Below are 24,336 nucleotides of genomic sequence, written 5' to 3'. Positions count from 1 at the left end.
AGATATGGGGAATCAGAGGTGGCGAATCAAAGGCGGTGAATCAGAGATGGGGAATCAGAGGCCGGGAATCAGAGGCAGGGAATCAAACACGGGGAATCAGATGCGGGGAATCAGAGCTGGGGAATCAGAGGCGGGGAATCAGAGTTGGGGAATCAGAGGCGGGGAAGCAGAGGCAGGGAATCAGACGCGGGGATTCAGAGGCGGGGAATCATAGTTGGGAATCAGAGGCGGATAATCATATATGGGGAAACAGAGGCGGGGAATCAGGGGCGGGGAAACAGAGGCGGGGAATCAGATATGGGGAATCGGATGCGGGGAATCAGAGGCGGGGAATCAGAGCTGTGGAATCAGAGGCGGGGAATCAGAGTTGGGGCATCAGAGGTGAGGAATTAGATATGGGGAAACAGAGGCGGGGAATCAGAGGTGTGGAAACAGAGGCGGGGAATCAGATTTGGGGAATCAGACATGGGGAATCAGAGGCAGGTAATCAGATGTGCGGAATCAGAGATGGGGAATCAGAGGCAGGGAATCAGAATCAGAAGCGGGGAGTCAGAGGCCGGGAATCAGAGGCCTGGAATCAGATGCTGGGAATAAGAGGCCGGGAATCAGAGGTGGGGAATCAGAGTCCGGGAATCAGAGATGGGGAGTCAGAGGCGGGGAATGAGATATGGAGAATCAGAGGCGGGGAATCAGAGGCGGGGAAACAGAGGTGGGGAATCAGATATGGGGAATCAGAGGTGGCGAATCAAAGGCGGTGAATCAGAGATGGGGAATCAGAGGCGGGGAATCAGAGGCAGGGAATCAAACACGGGGAATCAGAGGCGGGGAATCAGAGCTGGGGAATCAGAGGCTGGGAATCAAAGTTGGGGAATCAGAGTCAGGGAATCAGATATGGGGAAACAGGGGCGGGGAATCAGAGGCGGGGAAACAGAGGCGGGGAATCAGATATGGGGAATCGGAGGCGGGGAATTAGAGTTGGGGAATCAGTGGCGGGGAATCAGTGGTGGGGAAACAGAGGCGGGGAATCAAACACGGGGAATCAGAGGTGGGGAATCAGAGGTTGGAAATCAGAGGCAGGGAATCAGCGGCGGGGAATCAGAGGCGGGGAATCAGAGGCAGGGAATCAGATGTGCGGAATCGGTGATGGGGAATCAGAGGCGGGGAAACAGAGGCTGGGAATCAGATATGGGGAATCAGAGGTGGGGAATCAGAGGTTGGGAATCAGAGGCAGGGGATCAGAGGCTTGGAATCAGAGGCGGGCAATCAGAGGCTGGGAATGAGAGGCAGGGAATCAGATGTGCGGAATCGGAGATGGGGAATCAGAGGCAGGGAATCAGAGGCGGGGAATCAGAGGCGGGGAATCAGAGGCAGGGAATCAGATGTGCGGAATCGGTGATGGGGAATCAGAGGCAGGGAATCAGAGGCGGGGAATCAGAGGCCGGGAATCAGATATGGGGAAACAGAGGCGGGGAATCAGAGGCGGGGAAACAGAGGCTGGGAATCAGATATGGGGAATCAGAGGTGGGGAATCAGAGGTTGGGAATCAGAGGCAGGGGATCAGAGGCTTGGAATCAGAGGCGGGCAATCAGAGGCTGGGAATGAGAGGCAGGGAATCAGATGTGCGGAATCGTAGATGGGGAATCAGAGGCAGGGAATCAGAGGCGGGGAATCAGAGGCGGGGAATCAGAGGCCGGGAATCAGATATGGGGAAACAGAAGCGGGGAATCAGAGGCGGGGAAACAGAGGCTGGGAATAAGGTATGGGGAATCAAATGTGGGGAATCAGAGGCGGGGAATCAGAGCTGGGGAATCAGAGGTGGGGAATCAAAGTTGGGGAATCAGAGGCGGGGACTTAGATATGGGGAAACAGAGGCGGGGAATCAGAGACGGGGAAACAGAGGCGGGGATTCAGATATGAGGAATCAGAGGCGGGGAATCAGAGGCGGGGAAACAGAGGCGAGGAATCAGATATGGGGAATCAGAGGTGGGGAATCAGAGGTTGGGAATCAGATGCTGGGAATCAGAGGCTGGGAATCAGATGCATGGAATCAGATGCGGGGAATAAGAGGCGGGGAATCAGAGCTGGGGAATCAGAGGTGGGGAATCAAAGTTGGGGAATCAGAGGCCGGGACTTAGATATGGGGAAACAGAGGCGGGGAATCAGAGGCGGGGAAACAGAGGCGGGGAATCAGATAAGGGGAATCAGAGGTGGGGAATCAGAGGCAGGGAATTAGATTTGCGGAATCAGAGATGGGGAATCAGAAGCAGGGAATCAGAGACCGGGAATCAGAGGCCGGAATCAGATGCCGGGAATAAGAGGCCGGGAATCAGAGGTGGGGAATCAGAGTCCGGGAATCAGAGATGGGGAATCAGAGGCGGGGAATGAGATATGGGGTATCAGAGGCGGGGAATCAGAGGCGGGGAAACAGAGGCGAGGAATCAGATATGGGGAATCAGAGGTGGCGAATCAAAGGCGGTGAATCAGAGATGGGGAATCAGAGGCGGGGAATCAGAGGCAGGGAATCAAACACGGGGAATCAGAGGCGGGGAATCAGAGCTGGGGAATCAGAGGCGGGGAATCAGAGTTGGGGAATCAGAGGCGGGGAATCAGAGCTGGGGAATCAGAGGTGGGGATCAGAGTCGGGGAATCAGAGGCAGGGAATCAGATGTGCGGAATCAGAGATGGCGAATCAGAGGTGGGGAATCAGAGGCTGTGAATCAGAGATGGGGAATCAGAGGCGGGGAATCAGAGGCAAGAAATCAGACACGGGGTTTCAGATGCTGGGAATCAGACGGGGGAATCAAAGGCGGGGAATCCGAGCTGGGGAATCAGAGGCAGGGAATCAGAGTTGGGGATTCAGAGGCGGGGAATCAGATATGGGGAAACAGAGGCGGGGAATCAGAGGCGGGCAAACAGAGGCGGGGAATTAGATATGGGGAATCAGAGGTGGGGAATCAGAGGTGGTGAATCAGAGATGGGGAATCACAGGCCAATCAGAGGCAGGGAATAGAACGCGGGGAATCAGAGGCAGGGAATCAGAGTTGGGGCATCAGAGGTTGGGAATTAGATATGGGGAAACAGAGGCGGGGAATCAGAGGCGGGGAAACAGAGGTGGGATATCAGATATGGGGAATCAGAGGTGGCGAATCAAAGGCGGTGAAACAGAGATGGGGAATCAGGGCAGGGAATCAGAGGCAGGGAATCAAACACGGGGAATCAGAGCTGGGGAATCAGAGGCGGGGAATTAGAGTTGGGGAATCAGAGGAGGGGAATCTGAGGCGGGGAAACAGAGGCGGGGAATCAGATATGGGGAATCAGAGGTGGGGAATCAGAGTTTCGGAATCAGAGGCAGGGAATCAGAGGTGGGGAATCAGAGGCAGGGAATCAGATGTGCGGAATCGGAGATGGGGAATCAGAGGTAGGGAATCAGAGGTGGGGAATCAGAGGCGGGGAATAAGAGGCCGGGAATCAGATATGGGGAAACAGAGGTGGGGAATCAGAGGCGGGGAAACAGAGGCGGGGAATCAGATATGGAGAATCAGAGGTGGGGAATCAGAGGTTGGGAATCAGAGGCATGGAATCAGAGGCTTGGAATCAGATGCAGGGAATCAGATGCGGGGAATCAGAGGCGGGGAATCAGAGCTGGGGAATGAGAGGTGGGGAATCAGAGTTGGGGAATCAGAGGAGGGGACTTAGATATTGGGAAACAGAGGCGGGGAATCAGAGGCGGAAAACAGAGGCGGGGAGTCAGATATGGGGAATTAGAGGTGGGGAATCAGAGGCAGGGAATCAGATGTGCAAATCAGAGATGGGGAATCAGAGGCAGGGAATCAGAATCAGAAGCAGGGAATCAGAGGCCGGGAATCAGAGGCCGGAATCAGATGCCGGGAATAAGAGGCCGGGAATCAGAGGTGGGGAATCAGAGTCGGGGAATCAGAGATGGGGATTCAGAGGCGGGGAATGAGATATGGGGAATCAGAGGCGGGGAATCAGAGGCGGGGAAACAGATGCGGGGAATCAGATATGGGGAATCAGAGGTGGCGAATCAAAGGCGGTGAATCAGAGATGGGGAATCAGAGGCCGGGAATCAGAGGCAGGGAATCAAACACGGGGAATCAGATGCGGGGAATCAGAGCTGGGGAATCAGAGGCGGGGAATCAGAGTTGGGGAATCAGAGGCGGGGAAGCAGAGGCAGGGAATCAGACGCGGGGATTCAGAGGCGGGGAATCATAGTTGGGAATCAGAGGCGGATAATCAGATATGGGGAAACAGAGGCGGGGAATCAGGGGCGGGGAAACAGAGGCGGGGAATCAGATATGGGGAATCGGATGCGGGGAATCAGAGGCGGGGAATCAGAGCTGTGGAATCAGAGGCGGGGAATCAGAGTTGGGGCATCAGAGGTGAGGAATTAGATATGGGGAAACAGAGGCGGGGAATCAGAGGTGTGGAAACAGAGGCGGGGAATCAGATTTGGGGAATCAGACATGGGGAATCAGAGGCAGGTAATCAGATGTGCGGAATCAGAGATGGGGAATCAGAGGCAGGGAATCAGAATCAGAAGCGGGGAGTCAGAGGCCGGGAATCAGAGGCCTGGAATCAGATGCTGGGAATAAGAGGCCGGGAATCAGAGGTGGGGAATCAGAGTCCGGGAATCAGAGATGGGGAGTCAGAGGCGGGGAATGAGATATGGAGAATCAGAGGCGGGGAATCAGAGGCGGGGAAACAGAGGTGGGGAATCAGATATGGGGAATCAGAGGTGGCGAATCAAAGGCGGTGAATCAGAGATGGGGAATCAGAGGCGGGGAATCAGAGGCAGGGAATCAAACACGGGGAATCAGAGGCGGGGAATCAGAGCTGGGGAATCAGAGGCTGGGAATCAAAGTTGGGGAATCAGAGTCAGGGAATCAGATATGGGGAAACAGGGGCGGGGAATCAGAGGCGGGGAAACAGAGGCGGGGAATCAGATATGGGGAATCGGAGGCGGGGAATTAGAGTTGGGGAATCAGTGGCGGGGAATCAGTGGTGGGGAAACAGAGGCGGGGAATCAAACACGGGGAATCAGAGGTGGGGAATCAGAGGTTGGAAATCAGAGGCAGGGAATCAGCGGCGGGGAATCAGAGGCGGGGAATCAGAGGCAGGGAATCAGATGTGCGGAATCGGTGTTGGGGAATCAGAGGCGGGGAAACAGAGGCTGGTAATCAGATATGGGGAATCAGAGGTGGGGAATCAGAGGTTGGGAATCAGAGGCAGGGGATCAGAGGCTTGGAATCAGAGGCGGGCAATCAGAGGCTGGGAATGAGAGGCAGGGAATCAGATGTGCGGAATCGGAGATGGGGAATCAGAGGCAGGGAATCAGAGGCGGGGAATCAGAGGCGGGGAATCAGAGGCCGGGAATCAGATATGGGGAAACAGAAGCGGGGAATCAGAGGCGGGGAAACAGAGGCTGGGAATAAGGTATGGGGAATCAGATGTTGGGAATCAGAGGCGGGGAAACAGAGGCGGGGAATCAGATTTGGGGAATCAGACATGGGGAATCAGAGGCAGGTAATCAGATGTGCGGAATCAGAGATGGGGAATCAGAGGCAGGGAATCAGAATCAGAAGCGGGGAGTCAGAGGCCGGGAATCAGAGGCCTGGAATCAGATGCTGGGGAGTCAGAGGCGGGGAATGAGATATGGAGAATCAGAGGCGGGGAATCAGAGGCGGGGAAACAGAGGTGGGGAATCAGATATGGGGAATCAGAGGTGGCGAATCAAAGGCGGTGAATCAGAGATGGGGAATCAGAGGCGGGGAATCAGAGGCAGGGAATCAAACACGGGGAATCAGAGGCGGGGAATCAGAGCTGGGGAATCAGAGGCTGGGAATCAAAGTTGGGGAATCAGAGTCAGGGAATCAGATATGGGGAAACAGGGGCGGGGAATCAGAGGCGGGGAAACAGAGGCGGGGAATCAGATATGGGGAATCGGAGGCGGGGAATTAGAGTTGGGGAATCAGAGGCGGGGAATCAGTGGTGGGGAAACAGAGGCGGGGAATCAAACACGGGGAATCAGAGGTGGGGAATCAGAGGTTGGAAATCAGAGGCAGGGAATCAGCGGCGGGGAATCAGAGGCGGGGAATCAGAGGCAGGGAATCAGATGTGCGGAATCGGTGATGGGGAATCAGAGGCAGGGAATCAGAGGCGGGGAATCAGAGGCCGGGAATCAGATATGGGGAAACAGAGGCGGGGAATCAGAGGCGGGGAAACAGAGGCTGGGAATCAGATATGGGGAATCAGAGGTGGGGAATCAGAGGTTGGGAATCAGAGGCAGGGGATCAGAGGCTTGGAATCAGAGGCGGGCAATCAGAGGCTGGGAATGAGAGGCAGGGAATCAGATGTGCGGAATCGGAGATGGGGAATCAGAGGCAGGGAATCAGAGGCGGGGAATCAGAGGCGGGGAATCAGAGGCCGGGAATCAGATATGGGGAAACAGAAGCGGGGAATCAGAGGCGGGGAAACAGAGGCTGGGAATAAGGTATGGGGAATCAAATGTGGGGAATCAGAGGCGGGGAATCAGAGCTGGGGAATCAGAGGTGGGGAATCAAAGTTGGGGAATCAGAGGCGGGGACTTAGATATGGGGAAACAGAGGCGGGGAATCAGAGACGGGGAAACAGAGGCGGGGATTCAGATATGAGGAATCAGAGGCGGGGAATCAGAGGCGGGGAAACAGAGGCGAGGAATCAGATATGGGGAATCAGAGGTGGGGAATCAGAGGTTGGGAATCAGATGCTGGGAATCAGAGGCTGGGAATCAGATGCATGGAATCAGATGCGGGGAATAAGAGGCGGGGAATCAGAGCTGGGGAATCAGAGGTGGGGAATCAAAGTTGGGGAATCAGAGGCCGGGACTTAGATATGGGGAAACAGAGGCGGGGAATCAGAGGCGGGGAAACAGAGGCGGGGAATCAGATAAGGGGAATCAGAGGTGGGGAATCAGAGGAAGGGAATTAGATTTGCGGAATCAGAGATGGGGAATCAGAAGCAGGGAATCAGAGACCGGGAATCAGAGGCCGGAATCAGATGCCGGGAATAAGAGGCCGGGAATCAGAGGTGGGGAATCAGAGTCCGGGAATCAGAGATGGGGAATCAGAGGCGGGGAATGAGATATGGGGTATCAGAGGCGGGGAATCAGAGGCGGGGAAACAGAGGCGAGGAATCAGATATGGGGAATCAGAGGTGGCGAATCAAAGGCGGTGAATCAGAGATGGGGAATCAGAGGCGGGGAATCAGAGGCAGGGAATCAAACACGGGGAATCAGAGGCGGGGAATCAGAGCTGGGGAATCAGAGGCGGGGAATCAGAGTTGGGGAATCAGAGGCGGGGAATCAGAGCTGGGGAATCAGAGGTGGGGATCAGAGTCGGGGAATCAGAGGCAGGGAATCAGATGTGCGGAATCAGAGATGGCGAATCAGAGGTGGGGAATCAGAGGCTGTGAATCAGAGATGGGGAATCAGAGGCGGGGAATCAGAGGCAAGAAATCAGACACGGGGTTTCAGATGCTGGGAATCAGACGGGGGAATCAAAGGCGGGGAATCCGAGCTGGGGAATCAGAGGCAGGGAATCAGAGTTGGGGATTCAGAGGCGGGGAATCAGATATGGGGAAACAGAGGCGGGGAATCAGAGGCGGGCAAACAGAGGCGGGGAATTAGATATGGGGAATCAGAGGTGGGGAATCAGAGGTGGTGAATCAGAGATGGGGAATCACAGGCCAATCAGAGGCAGGGAATAGAACGCGGGGAATCAGAGGCAGGGAATCAGAGTTGGGGCATCAGAGGTTGGGAATTAGATATGGGGAAACAGAGGCGGGGAATCAGAGGCGGGGAAACAGAGGTGGGATATCAGATATGGGGAATCAGAGGTGGGGAATCAGAGGCAGGGAATCAGATGTGCGGAATCAGAGATGGGGAATCAGAGGCAGGGAATCAGAATCAGAAGCGGGGAATCAGAGGCGGGGAAACAGAGGCGGGATATCAGATATGCGGAATCAGAGGTGGGGAATCAGAGGCAGGGAATCAGATGTGCGGAATCAGAGATGGGGAATCAGAGGCAGGGAATCAGAATCAGAGGCGGGGAATCAGAGGCGGGGAAACAGAGGTGGGGAATCAGATATGTGCAATCAGAGGTGGCGAATCAAAGGCGGTGAATCAGAGATGGGGAATCAGAGGCCGGGAATCAGAGGCAGGGAATCAAATACGGGAAATCAGAGGCGGGGAATCAGAGCTGGGGAATCAGAGGCGGGGAATCAGAGTTGGGGAATCAGAGGCAGGGAATCAGATATGGGGAAACTGGGGCAGGGAATCAGAGGCGGGGAAACAGAGGCGGGGAATCAGATATGGGGAATCAGAGGTGGCGAATCAAAGGCGGTGAAAAAGAGATGGGGAATCAGGGCAGGGAATCAGAGGCAGGGAATCAAACACGGGGAATCAGAGCTGGGGAATCAGAGGCAGGGAATTAGAGTTGGGGAATCAGAGGAGGGGAATCAGAGGCGGGGAAACAGAGGCGGGGAATCAGATATCGTGAATCAGAGGTGGGGAATCAGAGGTTGGGAATCAGAGGCTGGGAATCAGAGGCGGGGAATCAGAGGCGGGGAATCAGAGGCAGGGAATCAGATGTGCGGAATCGGAGATGGGGAATCAGAGGCAGGGAATCAGAGGCGGGGAATCAGAGGCGGGGAATCAGAGGCCGGGAATCAGATATGGGGAAACAGAGGTGGGGAATCAGAGGCGGGGAAACAGATGCGGGGATTCAGATATGGGGAATCAGAGGTGGTGAATCAGAGGTTGGGAATCAGAGGCAGGGAATCAGAGGCTTGGAATCAGATGCAGGGAATCAGATGCGGGGAATCAGGGGCGGGGAATCAGAGCTGGGGAAACAGAGGTGGGGAATCAGAGTTGGGGAATCAGAGGTGGGGATTTAGATATTGGGAAACAGAGGCGGGGAATCAGAGGCGGGGAAACAGAGGCGGGGAGTCAGATATGGGGAATCAGAGGTGGGGAATCAGAGGCAGGGAATCAGATGTGCGGAATCAGAGATGGGGAATCAGAGGCAGGGAATCAGAATCAGAAGCAGGGAATCAGAGGCCGGGAATCAGAGGCCTGAATCAGATGCCGGGAATAAGAGGCCGGGAATCAGAGGTGGGGAATCAGAGTCCGGGAATCAGAGGCGGGGAAACAGAGGCGGGGAATCAGATATGGGGAATCAGAGGTGGCGAATCAAAGGCGGTGAATCAGAGATGGGGAATCAGAGGCCGGGAATCAGAGGCAGGGAATCAAACACGGGGAATCAGAGGAGGGGAATCAGAGCTGGGGAATCAGAGGCGGGGAATCAGAGTTGGGGAATCAGAGGCGGGGAATCAGACGCAGGGAATCAATATGGGAAATCAGAGGTGGGGAATGAGTGGTTGGGAATCAGAGGAAGGGAATCAGAGGCGAGGAATCAGAGCTGGGGAATCAGAGGCGGGGAATCAGAATTGGGGAATCAGAGATGGGGAATCAGAAATGGGGAATCAGAGGCGGGGAATCAGACGCGGGGAAACAGAGGTGGTGAATCAGAGATGTGGAATCAGAGGCGGGGAATCAGAGGCAGGGAATCAGACGCGGGGAATCAGAGGCGGGGAATCATAGCTGGCGAATCAGAGGCGGGGAATGAGAGATGGGGAATCAGAGGCGGGGAATCAGAGGCGGGGAAACAGTGGCGAGGAATCAGATAAGGGGAATCAGAGGTGGCGAATCAAAGGCGGTGAATCAGAGATGGGGAATCAGAGGCGGGGAATCAGAGGCAGGGGATCAAACACGGGGAATCAGAGGCGGGGAATCAGAGCTGGGGAATCAGAGGCGGGGAATCAGAGTTGGGGAATCAGAGGCGGGGAATCAGAGCTGGGGAATCAGAGGTGGGGAATCAGAGTCGGGGAATCAGAGGCAGGGAATCGGATGTGCGGAATCAGAGATGGGGAATCAGAGGTGGGGAATCAGAGGCAGGTTATCGGACACGGGGATTCAGAGGCTGGGAATCAGACGGGGGGAATCAAAGGCGGGGAATGAAGCTGGGGATTCAGAGGCAGGGAATCAGAGTTGGGGATTCAGAGGCGGGGAATCAGATATGGGGAAACAGAGGCGGGGAATCAGAGGCGGGCAAACAGAGGCGGGGAATTAGATATGGGGAATCAGTGGTGGGGAATCAGAGGTGGTGAATCAGAGATGGGGAATCACAGGCGGGGAATCAGAGGCAGGGAATAGAACGCGGGGAATCAGAGGCTGGGAATCAGAGCTGGGGAATCAGAGGCGGGGAATCATAGTTGGGAATCAGAGGCGGGGAATCAGGGGCGGGGAAACAGAGGCGGGGAATCAGATATGGGGAATCGAATGCGGGGAATCAGAGGCGGGGAATCAGAGCTGGGGAATCAGAGGCGGGGAATCAGAGTTGGGGCATCAGAGGTGGGGAATTAGATATGGGGAAACAGAGGCGGGGAATCAGAGGCGAGGAAACAGAGGCGGGGAATCAGATATGGGGAATCAGAGGTGGGGAATCAGAGGCAGGTAATCAGATGTGCGGAATCAGAGATGGGGAATCAGAGGCAGGGAATCAGAATCAGAAGCGGGGAGTCAGAGGCCGGGAATCAGAGGCCTGGAATCAGATGCTGGGAATAAGAAGCCGGGAATCAGAGGTGGGGAATCAGAGTCCGGGAGTCAGAGATGGGGATTCAGAGGCGGGGAATGAGATATGGAGAATCAGAGGCGGGGAATCAGAGGCGGGGAAACAGAGGTGGGGAATCAGATATGGGGAATCAGAGTTGGGGAATCAGAGGCAGGGAATCAGATATGGGGAAACTGGGGCAGGGAATCAGAGGCGGGGAAACAGAGGCGGGGAATCAGATATGGGGAATCAGAGGTGGCGAATCAAAGGCGGTGAAAAAGAGATGGGGAATCAGGGCAGGGAATCAGAGGCAGGGAATCAAACACGGGGAATCAGAGCTGGGGAATCAGAGGCAGGGAATTAGAGTTGGGGAATCAGAGGAGGGGAATCAGAGGCGGGGAAACAGAGGCGGGGAATCAGATATCGTGAATCAGAGGTGGGGAATCAGAGGTTGGGAATCAGAGGCAGGGAATCAGAGGCGGGGAATCAGAGGCGGGGAATCAGAGGCAGGGAATCAGATGTGCGGAATCGGAGATGGGGAATCAGAGGCAGGGAATCAGAGGCGGGGAATCAGAGGCGGGGAATCAGAGGCCGGGAATCAGATAATGGGAAACAGAGGTGGGGAATCAGAGGCGGGGAAACAGAGGTGGGATATCAGATATGCGGAATCAGAGGTGGGGAATCAGAGGCAGGGAATCAGATGTGCGGAATCAGAGATGGGGAATCAGAGGCAGGGAATCAGAATCAGAGGCGGGGAATCAGAGGCGGGGAAACAGAGGTGGGGAATCAGATATGTGCAATCAGAGGTGGCGAATCAAAGGCGGTGAATCAGAGATGGGGAATCAGAGGCCGGGAATCAGAGGCAGGGAATCAAATACGGGAAATCAGAGGCGGGGAATCAGAGCTGAGGAATCAGAGGCGGGGAATCAGAGTTGGGGAATCAGAGGCAGGGAATCAGATATGGGGAAACTGGGGCAGGGAATCAGAGGCGGGGAAACAGAGGCGGGGAATCAGATATGGGGAATCAGAGGTGGTGAATCAAAGGCGGTGAAAAAGAGATGGGGAATCAGGGCAGGGAATCAGAGGCAGGGAATCAAACACGGGGAATCAGAGCTGGGGAATCAGAGGCAGGGAATTAGAGTTGGGGAATCAGAGGAGGGGAATCAGAGGCGGGGAAACAGAGGCGGGGAATCAGATATCGTGAATCAGAGGTGGGGAATCAGAGGTTGCGAATCAGAGGCTGGGAATCAGAGGCGGGGAATCAGAGGCGGGGAATCAGAGGCAGGGAATCAGATGTGCGGAATCGGAGATGGGGAATCAGAGGCAGGGAATCAGAGGCGGGGAATCAGAGGCGGGGAATCAGAGGCCGGGAATCAGATATGGGGAAACAGAGGTGGGGAATCAGAGGCGGGGAAACAGATGCGGGGATTCAGATATGGGGAATCAGAGGTGGTGAATCAGAGGTTGGGAATCAGAGGCAGGGAATCAGAGGCTTGGAATCAGATGCAGGGAATCAGATGCGGGGAATCAGGGGCGGGGAATCAGAGCTGGGGAAACAGAGGTGGGGAATCAGAGTTGGGGAATCAGAGGTGGGGACTTAGATATTGGGAAACAGAGGCGGGGAATCAGAGGCGGGGAAACAGAGGCGGGGAGTCAGATATGGGGAATCAGAGGTGGGGAATCAGAGGCAGGGAATCAGATGTGCGGAATCAGAGATGGGGAATCAGAGGCAGGGAATCAGAATCAGAAGCAGGGAATCAGAGGCCGGGAATCAGAGGCCTGAATCAGATGCCGGGAATAAGAGGCCGGGAATCAGAGGTGGGGAATCAGAGTCCGGGAATCAGAGGCGGGGAAACAGAGGCGGGGAATCAGATATGGGGAATCAGAGGTGGCGAATCAAAGGCGGTGAATCAGAGATGGGGAATCAGAGGCCGGGAATCAGAGGCAGGGAATCAAACACGGGGAATCAGAGGAGGGGAATCAGAGCTGGGGAATCAGAGGCGGGGAATCAGAGTTGGGGAATCAGAGGCGGGGAATCAGACGCAGGGAATCAATATGGGAAATCAGAGGTGGGGAATGAGTGGTTGGGAATCAGAGGAAGGGAATCAGAGGCGAGGAATCAGAGCTGGGGAATCAGAGGCGGGGAATCAGAATTGGGGAATCAGAGATGGGGAATCAGAAATGGGGAATCAGAGGCGGGGAATCAGACGCGGGGAAACAGAGGTGGTGAATCAGAGATGTGGAATCAGAGGCGGGGAATCAGAGGCAGGGAATCAGACGCGGGGAATCAGAGGCGGGGAATCATAGCTGGCGAATCAGAGGCGGGGAATGAGAGATGGGGAATCAGAGGCGGGGAATCAGAGGCGGGGAAACAGTGGCGAGGAATCAGATAAGGGGAATCAGAGGTGGCGAATCAAAGGCGGTGAATCAGAGATGGGGAATCAGAGGCGGGGAATCAGAGGCAGGGGATCAAACACGGGGAATCAGAGGCGGGGAATCAGAGCTGGGGAATCAGAGGCGGGGAATCAGAGTTGGGGAATCAGAGGCGGGGAATCAGAGCTGGGGAATCAGAGGTGGGGAATCAGAGTCGGGGAATCAGAGGCAGGGAATCGGATGTGCGGAATCAGAGATGGGGAATCAGAGGTGGGGAATCAGAGGCAGGTTATCGGACACGGGGATTCAGAGGCTGGGAATCAGACGGGGGGAATCAAAGGCGGGGAATGAAGCTGGGGATTCAGAGGCAGGGAATCAGAGTTGGGGATTCAGAGGCGGGGAATCAGATATGGGGAAACAGAGGCGGGGAATCAGAGGCGGGCAAACAGAGGCGGGGAATTAGAGATGGGGAATCAGTGGTGGGGAATCAGAGGTGGTGAATCAGAGATGGGGAATCACAGGCGGGGAATCAGAGGCAGGGAATAGAACGCGGGGAATCAGAGGCTGGGAATCAGAGCTGGGGAATCAGAGGCGGGGAATCATAGTTGGGAATCAGAGGCGGGGAATCAGGGGCGGGGAAACAGAGGCGGGGAATCAGATATGGGGAATCGAATGCGGGGAATCAGAGGCGGGGAATCAGAGCTGGGGAATCAGAGGCGGGGAATCAGAGTTGGGGCATCAGAGGTGGGGAATTAGATATGGGGAAACAGAGGCGGGGAATCAGAGGCGAGGAAACAGAGGCGGGGAATCAGATATGGGGAATCAGAGGTGGGGAATCAGAGGCAGGTAATCAGATGTGCGGAATCAGAGATGGGGAATCAGAGGCAGGGAATCAGAATCAGAAGCGGGGAGTCAGAGGCCGGGAATCAGAGGCCTGGAATCAGATGCTGGGAATAAGAGGCCGGGAATCAGAGGTGGGGAATCAGAGTCCGGGAGTCAGAGATGGGGATTCAGAGGCGGGGAATGAGATATGGAGAATCAGAGGCGGGGAATCAGAGGCGGGGAAACAGAGGTGGGGAATCAGATATGGGGAATCAGAGTTGGGGAATCAGAGGCAGGGAATCAGATATGGGGAAACTGGGGCAGGGAATCAGAGGCGGGGAAACAGAGGCGGGGAATCAGATATGGGGAATCAGAGGTGGCGAATCAAAGGCGGTGAAAAAGAGATGGGGAATCAGGGCAGGGAATCAGAGGCAGGGAATCAAACACGGGGAATCAGAGCTGGGGAATCAGAGGCAGGGAATTAGAGTTGGGGAATCAGAGGAGGGGAATCAGAGGCGGGGAAACAGAGGCGGGGAATCAGATATCGTGAATCAGAGGTGGGGAATCAGAGGTTGGGAATCAGAGGCAGGGAATCAGAGGCGGGGAATCAGAGGCGGGGAATCAGAGGCAGGGAATCAGATGTGCGGAATCGGAGATGGGGAATCAGAGGCAGGGAATCAGAGGCGGGGAATCAGAGGCGGGGAATCAGAGGCCGGGAATCAGATAATGGGAAACAGAGGTGGGGAATCAGAGGCGGGGAAACAGAGGCGGGATATCAGATATGCGGAATCAGAGGTGGGGAATCAGAGGCAGGGAATCAGATGTGCGGAATCAGAGATGGGGAATCAGAGGCAGGGAATCAGAATCAGAGGCGGGGAATCAGAGGCGGGGAAACAGAGGTGGGGAATCAGATATGTGCAATCAGAGGTGGCGAATCAAAGGCGGTGAATCAGAGATGGGGAATCAGAGGCCGGGAATCAGAGGCAGGGAATCAAATACGGGAAATCAGAGGCGGGGAATCAGAGCTGAGGAATCAGAGGCGGGGAATCAGAGTTGGGGAATCAGAGGCAGGGAATCAGATATGGGGAAACTGGGGCAGGGAATCAGAGGCGGGGAAACAGAGGCGGGGAATCAGATATGGGGAATCAGAGGTGGTGAATCAAAGGCGGTGAAAAAGAGATGGGGAATCAGGGCAGGGAATCAGAGGCAGGGAATCAAACACGGGGAATCAGAGCTGGGGAATCAGAGGCAGGGAATTAGAGTTGGGGAATCAGAGGAGGGGAATCAGAGGCGGGGAAACAGAGGCGGGGAATCAGATATTGTGAATCAGAGGTGGGGAATCAGAGGTTGCGAATCAGAGGCTGGGAATCAGAGGCGGGGAATCAGAGGCGGGGAATCAGAGGCAGGGAATCAGATGTGCGGAATCGGAGATGGGGAATCAGAGGCAGGGAATCAGAGGCGGGGAATCAGAGGCGGGGAATCAGAGGCCGGGAATCAGATATGGGGAAACAGAGGTGGGGAATCAGAGGCGGGGAAACAGATGCGGGGATTCAGATATGGGGAATCAGAGGTGGTGAATCAGAGGTTGGGAATCAGAGGCAGGGAATCAGAGGCTTGGAATCAGATGCAGGGAATCAGATGCGGGGAATCAGGGGCGGGGAATCAGAGCTGGGGAAACAGAGGTGGGGAATCAGAGTTGGGGAATCAGAGGTGGGGACTTAGATATTTGGAAACAGAGGCGGGGAATCAGAGGCGGGGAAACAGAGGCGGGGAGTCAGATATGGGGAATCAGAGGTGGGGAATCAGAGGCAGGGAATCAGATGTGCGGAATCAGAGATGGGGAATCAGAGGCAGGGAATCAGAATCAGAAGCAGGGAATCAGAGGCCGGGAATCAGAGGCCTGAATCAGATGCCGGGAATAAGAGGCCGGGAATCAGAGGTGGGGAATCAGAGTCCGGGAATCAGAGGCGGGGAAACAGAGGCGGGGAATCAGATATGGGGAATCAGAGGTGGCGAATCAAAGGCGGTGAATCAGAGATGGGGAATCAGAGGCCGGGAATCAGAGGCAGGGAATCAAACACGGGGAATCAGAGGAGGGGAATCAGAGCTGGGGAATCAGAGGCGGGGAATCAGAGTTGGGGAATCAGAGGCGTGGAATCAGACGCAGGGAATCAATATGGGAAATCAGAGGTGGGGAATGAGTGGTTGGGAATCAGAGGAAGGGAATCAGAGGCGAGGAATCAGAGCTGGGGAATCAGAGGCGGGGAATCAGAATTGGGGAATCAGAGATGGGGAATCAGAAATGGGGAATCAGAGGCGGGGAATCAGACGCGGGGAAACAGAGGTGGTGAATCAGAGATGTGGAATCAGAGGCGGGGAATCAGAGGCAGGGAATCAGACGCGGGGAATCAGAGGCGGGGAATCATAGCTGGCGAATCAGAGGCGGGGAATGAGAGATGGGGAATCAGAGGCGGGGAATCAGAGGCGGGGAAACAGTGGCGAGGAATCAGATAAGGGGAATCAGAGGTGGCGAATCAAAGGCGGTGAATCAGAGATGGGGAATCAGAGGCGGGGAATCAGAGGCAGGGGATCAAACACGGGGAATCAGAGGCGGGGAATCAGAGCTGGGGAATCAGAGGCGGGGAATCAGAGTTGGGGAATCAGAGGCGGGGAATCAGAGCTGGGGAATCAGAGGTGGGGAATCAGAGTCGGGGAATCAGAGGCAGGGAATCGGATGTGCGGAATCAGAGATGGGGAATCAGAGGTGGGGAATCAGAGGCAGGTTATCGGACACGGGGATTCAGAGGCTGGGAATCAGACGGGGGGAATGAAAGGCGGGGAATGAAGCTGGGGATTCAGAGGCAGGGAATCAGAGTTGGGGATTCAGAGGCGGGGAATCAGATATGGGGAAACAGAGGCGGGGAATCAGAGGCGGGCAAACAGAGGCGGGGAATTAGATATGGGGAATCAGTGGTGGGGAATCAGAGGTGGTGAATCAGAGATGGGGAATCACAGGCGGGGAATCAGAGGCAGGGAATAGAACGCGGGGAATCAGAGGCTGGGAATCAGAGCTGGGGAATCAGAGGCGGGGAATCATAGTTGGGAATCAGAGGCGGGGAATCAGGGGCGGGGAAACAGAGGCGGGGAATCAGATATGGGGAATCGAATGTGGGGAATCAGAGGCGGGGAATCAGAGCTGGGGAATCAGAGGCGGGGAATCAGAGTTGGGGCATCAGAGGTGGGGAATTAGATATGGGGAAACAGAGGCGGGGAATCAGAGGCGAGGAAACAGAGGCGGGGAATCAGATATGGGGAATCAGAGGTGGGGAATCAGAGGCAGGTAATCAGATGTGCGGAATCAGAGATGGGGAATCAGAGGCAGGGAATCAGAATCAGAAGCGGGGAGTCAGAGGCCGGGAATCAGAGGCCTGGAATCAGATGCTGGGAATAAGAGGCCGGGAATCAGAGGTGGGGAATCAGAGTCCGGGAGTCAGAGATGGGGATTCAGAGGCGGGGAATGAGATATGGAGAATCAGAGGCGGGGAATCAGAGGCGGGGAAACAGAGGTGGGGAATCAGATATGGGGAATCAGAGTTGGGGAATCAGAGGCAGGGAATCAGATATGGGGAAACTGGGGCAGGGAATCAGAGGCGGGGAAACAGAGGCGGGGAATCAGATATGGGGAATCAGAGGTGGCGAATCAAAGGCGGTGAAAAAGAGATGAGGAATCAGGGCAGGGAATCAGAGGCAGGGAATCAAACACGGGGAATCAGAGCTGGGGAATCAGAGGCAGGGAATTAGAGTTGGGGAATCAGAGGAGGGGAATCAGAGGCGGGGAAACAGAGGCGGGGAATCAGATATCGTGAATCAGAGGTGGGGAATCAGAGGTTGGGAATCAGAGGCAGGGAATCAGAGGCGGGGAATCAGAGTCGGGGAATCAGAGGCAGGGAATCAGATGTGCGGAATCGGAGATGGGGAATCAGAGGCAGGGAATCAGAGGCGGGGAATCAGAGGCGGGGAATCAGAGGCCGGGAATCAGATAATGGGAAACAGAGGTGGGGAATCAGAGGCGGGGAAACAGAGGCGGGGATTCAGATATGGGGAATCAGAGGTGGTGAATCAGAGGTTGGGAATCAGAGGCAGGGAATCAGAGGCTTGGAATCAGATGCAGGGAATCAGATGCGGGGAATCAGGGGCGGGGAATCAGAGCTGGGGAAACAGAGGTGGGGAATCAGAGTTGGGGAATCAGAGGTGGGGACTTATATATTGGGAAACAGAGGCGGGGAATCAGAGGCGGGGAAACAGAGGCGGGGAGTCAGATATGGGGAATCAGAGGTGGGGAATCAGAGGCAGGGAATCAGATGTGCGGAATCAGAGATGGGGAATCAGAGGCAGGGAATCAGAATCAGAAGCAGGGAATCAGAGGCCGGGAATCAGAGGCCTGAATCAGATGCCGGGAATAAGAGGCCGGGAATCAGAGGTGGGGAATCAGAGTCCGGGAATCAGAGGCGGGGAAACAGAGGCGGGGAATCAGATATGGGGAATCAGAGGTGGCGAATCAAAGGCGGTGAATCAGAGATGGGGAATCAGAGGCCGGGAATCAGAGGCAGGGAATCAAACACGGGGAATCAGAGGAGGGGAATCAGAGCTGGGGAATCAGAGGCGGGGAATCAGAGTTGGGGAATCAGAGGCGGGGAATCAGACGCAGGGAATCAATATGGGAAATCAGAGGTGGGGAATGAGCGGTTGGGAATCAGAGGAAGGGAATCAGAGGCGAGGAATCAGAGCTGGGGAATCAGAGGCGGGGAATCAGAATTGGGGAATCAGAGATGGGGAATCAGAAATGGGGAATCAGAGGCGGGGAATCAGACGCGGGGAAACAGAGGTGGTGAATCAGAGATGTGGAATCAGAGGCGGGGAATCAGAGGCAGGGAATCAGACGCGGGGAATCAGAGGCGGGGAATCATAGCTGGCGAATCAGAGGCGGGGAATGAGATATGGGGAATCAGAGGCGGGGAATCAGAGGCAGGTTATCGGACACGGGGATTCAGAGGCTGGGAATCAGACGGGGGGAATGAAAGGCGGGGAATGAAGCTGGGGATTCAGAGGCAGGGAATCAGAGTTGGGGATTCAGAGGCGGGGAATCAGATATGGGGAAACAGAGGCGGGGAATCAGAGGCGGGCAAACAGAGGCGGGGAATTAGATATGGGGAATCAGTGGTGGGGAATCAGAGGTGGTGAATCAGAGATGGGGAATCACAGGCGGGGAATCAGAGGCAGGGAATAGAACGCGGGGAATCAGAGGCTGGGAATCAGAGCTGGGGAATCAGAGGCGGGGAATCATAGTTGGGAATCAGAGGCGGGGAATCAGGGGCGGGGAAACAGAGGCGGGGAATCAGATATGGGGAATCGAATGTGGGGAATCAGAGGCGGGGAATCAGAGCTGGGGAATCAGAGGCGGGGAATCAGAGTTGGGGCATCAGAGGTGGGGAATTAGATATGGGGAAACAGAGGCGGGGAATCAGAGGCGAGGAAACAGAGGCGGGGAATCAGATATGGGGAATCAGAGGTGGGGAATCAGAGGCAGGTAATCAGATGTGCGGAATCAGAGATGGGGAATCAGAGGCAGGGAATCAGAATCAGAAGCGGGGAGTCAGAGGCCGGGAATCAGAGGCCTGGAATCAGATGCTGGGAATAAGAGGCCGGGAATCAGAGGTGGGGAATCAGAGTCCGGGAGTCAGAGATGGGGATTCAGAGGCGGGGAATGAGATATGGAGAATCAGAGGCGGGGAATCAGAGGCGGGGAAACAGAGGTGGGGAATCAGATATGGGGAATCAGAGTTGGGGAATCAGAGGCAGGGAATCAGATATGGGGAAACTGGGGCAGGGAATCAGAGGCGGGGAAACAGAGGCGGGGAATCAGATATGGGGAATCAGAGGTGGCGAATCAAAGGCGGTGAAAAAGAGATGAGGAATCAGGGCAGGGAATCAGAGGCAGGGAATCAAACACGGGGAATCAGAGCTGGGGAATCAGAGGCAGGGAATTAGAGTTGGGGAATCAGAGGAGGGGAATCAGAGGCGGGGAAACAGAGGCGGGGAATCAGATATCGTGAATCAGAGGTGGGGAATCAGAGGTTGGGAATCAGAGGCAGGGAATCAGAGGCGGGGAATCAGAGTCGGGGAATCAGAGGCAGGGAATCAGATGTGCGGAATCGGAGATGGGGAATCAGAGGCAGGGAATCAGAGGCGGGGAATCAGAGGCGGGGAATCAGAGGCCGGGAATCAGATAATGGGAAACAGAGGTGGGGAATCAGAGGCGGGGAAACAGAGGCGGGGATTCAGATATGGGGAATCAGAGGTGGTGAATCAGAGGTTGGGAATCAGAGGCAGGGAATCAGAGGCTTGGAATCAGATGCAGGGAATCAGATGCGGGGAATCAGGGGCGGGGAATCAGAGCTGGGGAAACAGAGGTGGGGAATCAGAGTTGGGGAATCAGAGGTGGGGACTTATATATTGGGAAACAGAGGCGGGGAATCAGAGGCGGGGAAACAGAGGCGGGGAGTCAGATATGGGGAATCAGAGGTGGGGAATCAGAGGCAGGGAATCAGATGTGCGGAATCAGAGATGGGGAATCAGAGGCAGGGAATCAGAATCAGAAGCAGGGAATCAGAGGCCGGGAATCAGAGGCCTGAATCAGATGCCGGGAATAAGAGGCCGGGAATCAGAGGTGGGGAATCAGAGTCCGGGAATCAGAGGCGGGGAAACAGAGGCGGGGAATCAGATATGGGGAATCAGAGGTGGCGAATCAAAGGCGGTGAATCAGAGATGGGGAATCAGAGGCCGGGAATCAGAGGCAGGGAATCAAACACGGGGAATCAGAGGAGGGGAATCAGAGCTGGGGAATCAGAGGCGGGGAATCAGAGTTGGGGAATCAGAGGCGGGGAATCAGACGCAGGGAATCAATATGGGAAATCAGAGGTGGGGAATGAGCGGTTGGGAATCAGAGGAAGGGAATCAGAGGCGAGGAATCAGAGCTGGGGAATCAGAGGCGGGGAATCAGAATTGGGGAATCAGAGATGGGGAATCAGAAATGGGGAATCAGAGGCGGGGAATCAGACGCGGGGAAACAGAGGTGGTGAATCAGAGATGTGGAATCAGAGGCGGGGAATCAGAGGCAGGGAATCAGACGCGGGGAATCAGAGGCGGGGAATCATAGCTGGCGAATCAGAGGCGGGGAATGAGATATGGGGAATCAGAGGCGGGGAATCAGAGGCGGGGAAACAGTGGCTAGGAATCAGATAAGGGGAATCAGAGGTGGCGAATCAAAGGCGGTGAATCAGAGATGGGGAATCAGAGGCGGGGAATCAGAGGCAGGGGATCAAACACGGGGAATCAGAGGCGGGGAATCAGAGCTGGGGAATCAGAGGCGGGGAATCAGAGTTGGGGAATCAGAGGCGGGGAATCAGAGCTGGGGAATCAGAGGTGGGGAATCAGAGTCGGGGAATCAGAGGCAGGGAATCGGATGTGCGGAATCAGAGATGGGGAATCAGAGGTGGGGAATCAGAGGCAGGTTATCGGACACGGGGATTCAGAGGCTGGGAATCAGACGGGGGGAATCAAAGGCGGGGAATGAAGCTGGGGATTCAGAGGCAGGGAATCAGAGTTGGGGATTCAGAGGCGGGGAATCAGATATGGGGAAACAGAGGCGGGGAATCAGAGGCGGGCAAACAGAGGCGGGGAATTAGATATGGGGAATCAGTGGTGGGGAATCAGAGGTGGTGAATCAGAGATGGGGAATCACAGGCGGGGAATCAGAGGCAGGGAATAGAACGCGGGGAATCATAGTTGGGAATCAGAGGCGGGGAATCAGGGGCGGGGAAACAGAGGCGGGGAATCAGATATGGGGAATCGAATGCGGGGAATCAGAGGCGGGGAATCAGAGCTGGGGAATCAGAGGCGGGGAATCAGAGTTGGGGCATCAGAGGTGGGGAATTAGATATGGGGAAACAGAGGCGGGGAATCAGAGGCGAGGAAACAGAGGCGGGGAATCAGATATGGGGAATCAGAGGTGGGGAATCAGAGGCAGGTAATCAGATGTGCGGAATCAGAGATGGGAAATCAGAGGCAGGGAATCAGAATCAGAAGCGGGGAGTCAGAGGCCGGGAATCAGAGGCCTGGAATCAGATGCTGGGAATAAGAGGCGGGGAATCAGATATGGGGAATCAGAGGTGGGGAATCAGAGGTTGGGAATCAGAGGCAGGGAATCAGAGGCGGGGAATCAGAGGCGGGGAATCAGAGGCAGGGAATCAGATGTGCGGAATCGGAGATGGGGAATCAGAGGCAGGGAATCAGAGGCGGGGAATCAGAGGCGGGGAATCAGAGGCCGGGAATCAGATATGGGGAAACAGAGGTGGGGAATCAGAGGCGGGGAAACAGAGGCGGGGATTCAGATATGGGGAATCAGAGGTGGTGAATCAGAGGTTGGGAATCAGAGGCAGGGAATCAGAGGCTTGGAATCAGATGCAGGGAATCAGATGCGGGGAATCAGGGGCGGGGAATCAGAGCTGGGGAAACAGAGGTGGGGAATCAGAGTTGGGGAATCAGAGGTGGGGACTTATATATTGGGAAACAGAGGCGGGGAATCAGAGGCGGGGAAACAGAGGCGGGGAGTCAGATATGGGGAATCAGAGGTGGGGAATCAGAGGCAGGGAATCAGATGTGCGGAATCAGAGATGGGGAATCAGAGGCAGGGAATCAGAATCAGAAGCAGGGAATCAGAGGCCGGGAATCAGAGGCCTGAATCAGATGCCGGGAATAAGAGGCCGGGAATCAGAGGTGGGGAATCAGAGTCCGGGAATCAGAGGCGGGGAAACAGAGGCGGGGAATCAGATATGGGGAATCAGAGGTGGCGAATCAAAGGCGGTGAATCAGAGATGGGGAATCAGAGGCCGGGAATCAGAGGCAGGGAATCAAACACGGGGAATCAGAGGAGGGGAATCAGAGCTGGGGAATCAGAGGCGGGGAATCAGAGTTGGGGAATCAGAGGCGGGGAATCAGACGCAGGGAATCAATATGGGAAATCAGAGGTGGGGAATGAATGGTTGGGAATCAGAGGAAGGGAATCAGAGGCGAGGAATCAGAGCTGGGGAATCAGAGGCGGGGAATCAGAATTGGGGAATCAGAGATGGGGAATCAGAAATGGGGAATCAGAGGCGGGGAATCAGACGCGGGGAAACAGAGGTGGTGAATCAGAGATGTGGAATCAGAGGCGGGGAATCAGAGGCAAGGAATCAGACGCGGGGAATCAGAGGCGGGGAATCATAGCTGGCGAATCAGAGGCGGGGAATGAGATATGGGGAATCAGAGGCGGGGAATCAGAGGCGGGGAAACAGTGGCGAGGAATCAGATAAGGGGAATCAGAGGTGGCGAATCAAAGGCGGTGAATCAGAGATGGGGAATCAGAGGCGGGGAATCTGAGGCAGGGGATCAAACACGGGGAATCAGAGGCGGGGAATCAGAGCTGGGGAATCAGAGGCGGGGAATCAGAGTTGGGGAATCAGAGGCGGGGAATCAGAGCTGGGGAATCAGAGGTGGGGAATCAGAGTCGGGGAATCAGAGGCAGGGAATCGGATGTGCGGAATCAGAGATGGGGAATCAGAGGTGGGGAATCAGAAGCAGGTTATCGGACACGGGGATTCAGAGGCTGGGAATCAGACGGGGGGAATCAAAGGCGAGGAATGAAGCTGGGGATTCAGAGGCAGGGAATCAGAGTTGGGGATTCAGAGGTGGGGAATCAGATATGGGGAAACAGAGGCGGGGAATCAGAGGCGGGCAAACAGAGGCGGGGAATTAGATATGGGGAATCAGTGGTGGGGAATCAGAGGTGGTGAATCAGAGATGGGGAATCACAGGCGGGGAATCAGAGGCAGGGAATAGAACGCGGGGAATCATAGTTGGGAATCAGAGGCGGGGAATCAGGGGCGGGGAAACAGAGGCGGGGAATCAGATATGGGGAATCGAATGCGGGGAATCAGAGGCGGGGAATCAGAGCTGGGGAATCAGAGGCGGGGAATCAGAGTTGGGGCATCAGAGGTGGGGAATTAGATATGGGGAAACAGAGGCGGGGAATCAGAGGCGAGGAAACAGAGGCAGGGAATCAGATATGGGGAATCAGAGGTGGGGAATCAGAGGCAGGTAATCAGATGTGCGGAATCAGAGATGGGGAATCAGAGGCAGGGAATCAGAATCAGAAGCGGGGAGTCAGAGGCCGGGAATCAGAGGCCTGGAATCAGATGCTGGGAATAAGAGGCCGGGAATCAGAGGTGGGGAATCAGAGTCCGGGAGTCAGAGATGGGGATTCAGAGGCGGGGAATGAGATATGGAGAATCAGAGGCGGGGAATCAGAGGCGGGGAAACAGAGGTGGGGAATCAGATATGGGGAATCAGAGGTGGCGAATCAGAGGCGGTGAATCAG

This window comes from Narcine bancroftii, unplaced genomic scaffold, assembly GCF_036971445.1.
Source record: "Narcine bancroftii isolate sNarBan1 unplaced genomic scaffold, sNarBan1.hap1 Scaffold_159, whole genome shotgun sequence".
Taxonomy (NCBI): Eukaryota; Metazoa; Chordata; class Chondrichthyes; order Torpediniformes; family Narcinidae; genus Narcine; species Narcine bancroftii.
The sequence above is the reverse complement of the archived record's forward strand: the minus strand, read 5'-3'. Positions refer to the sequence as shown.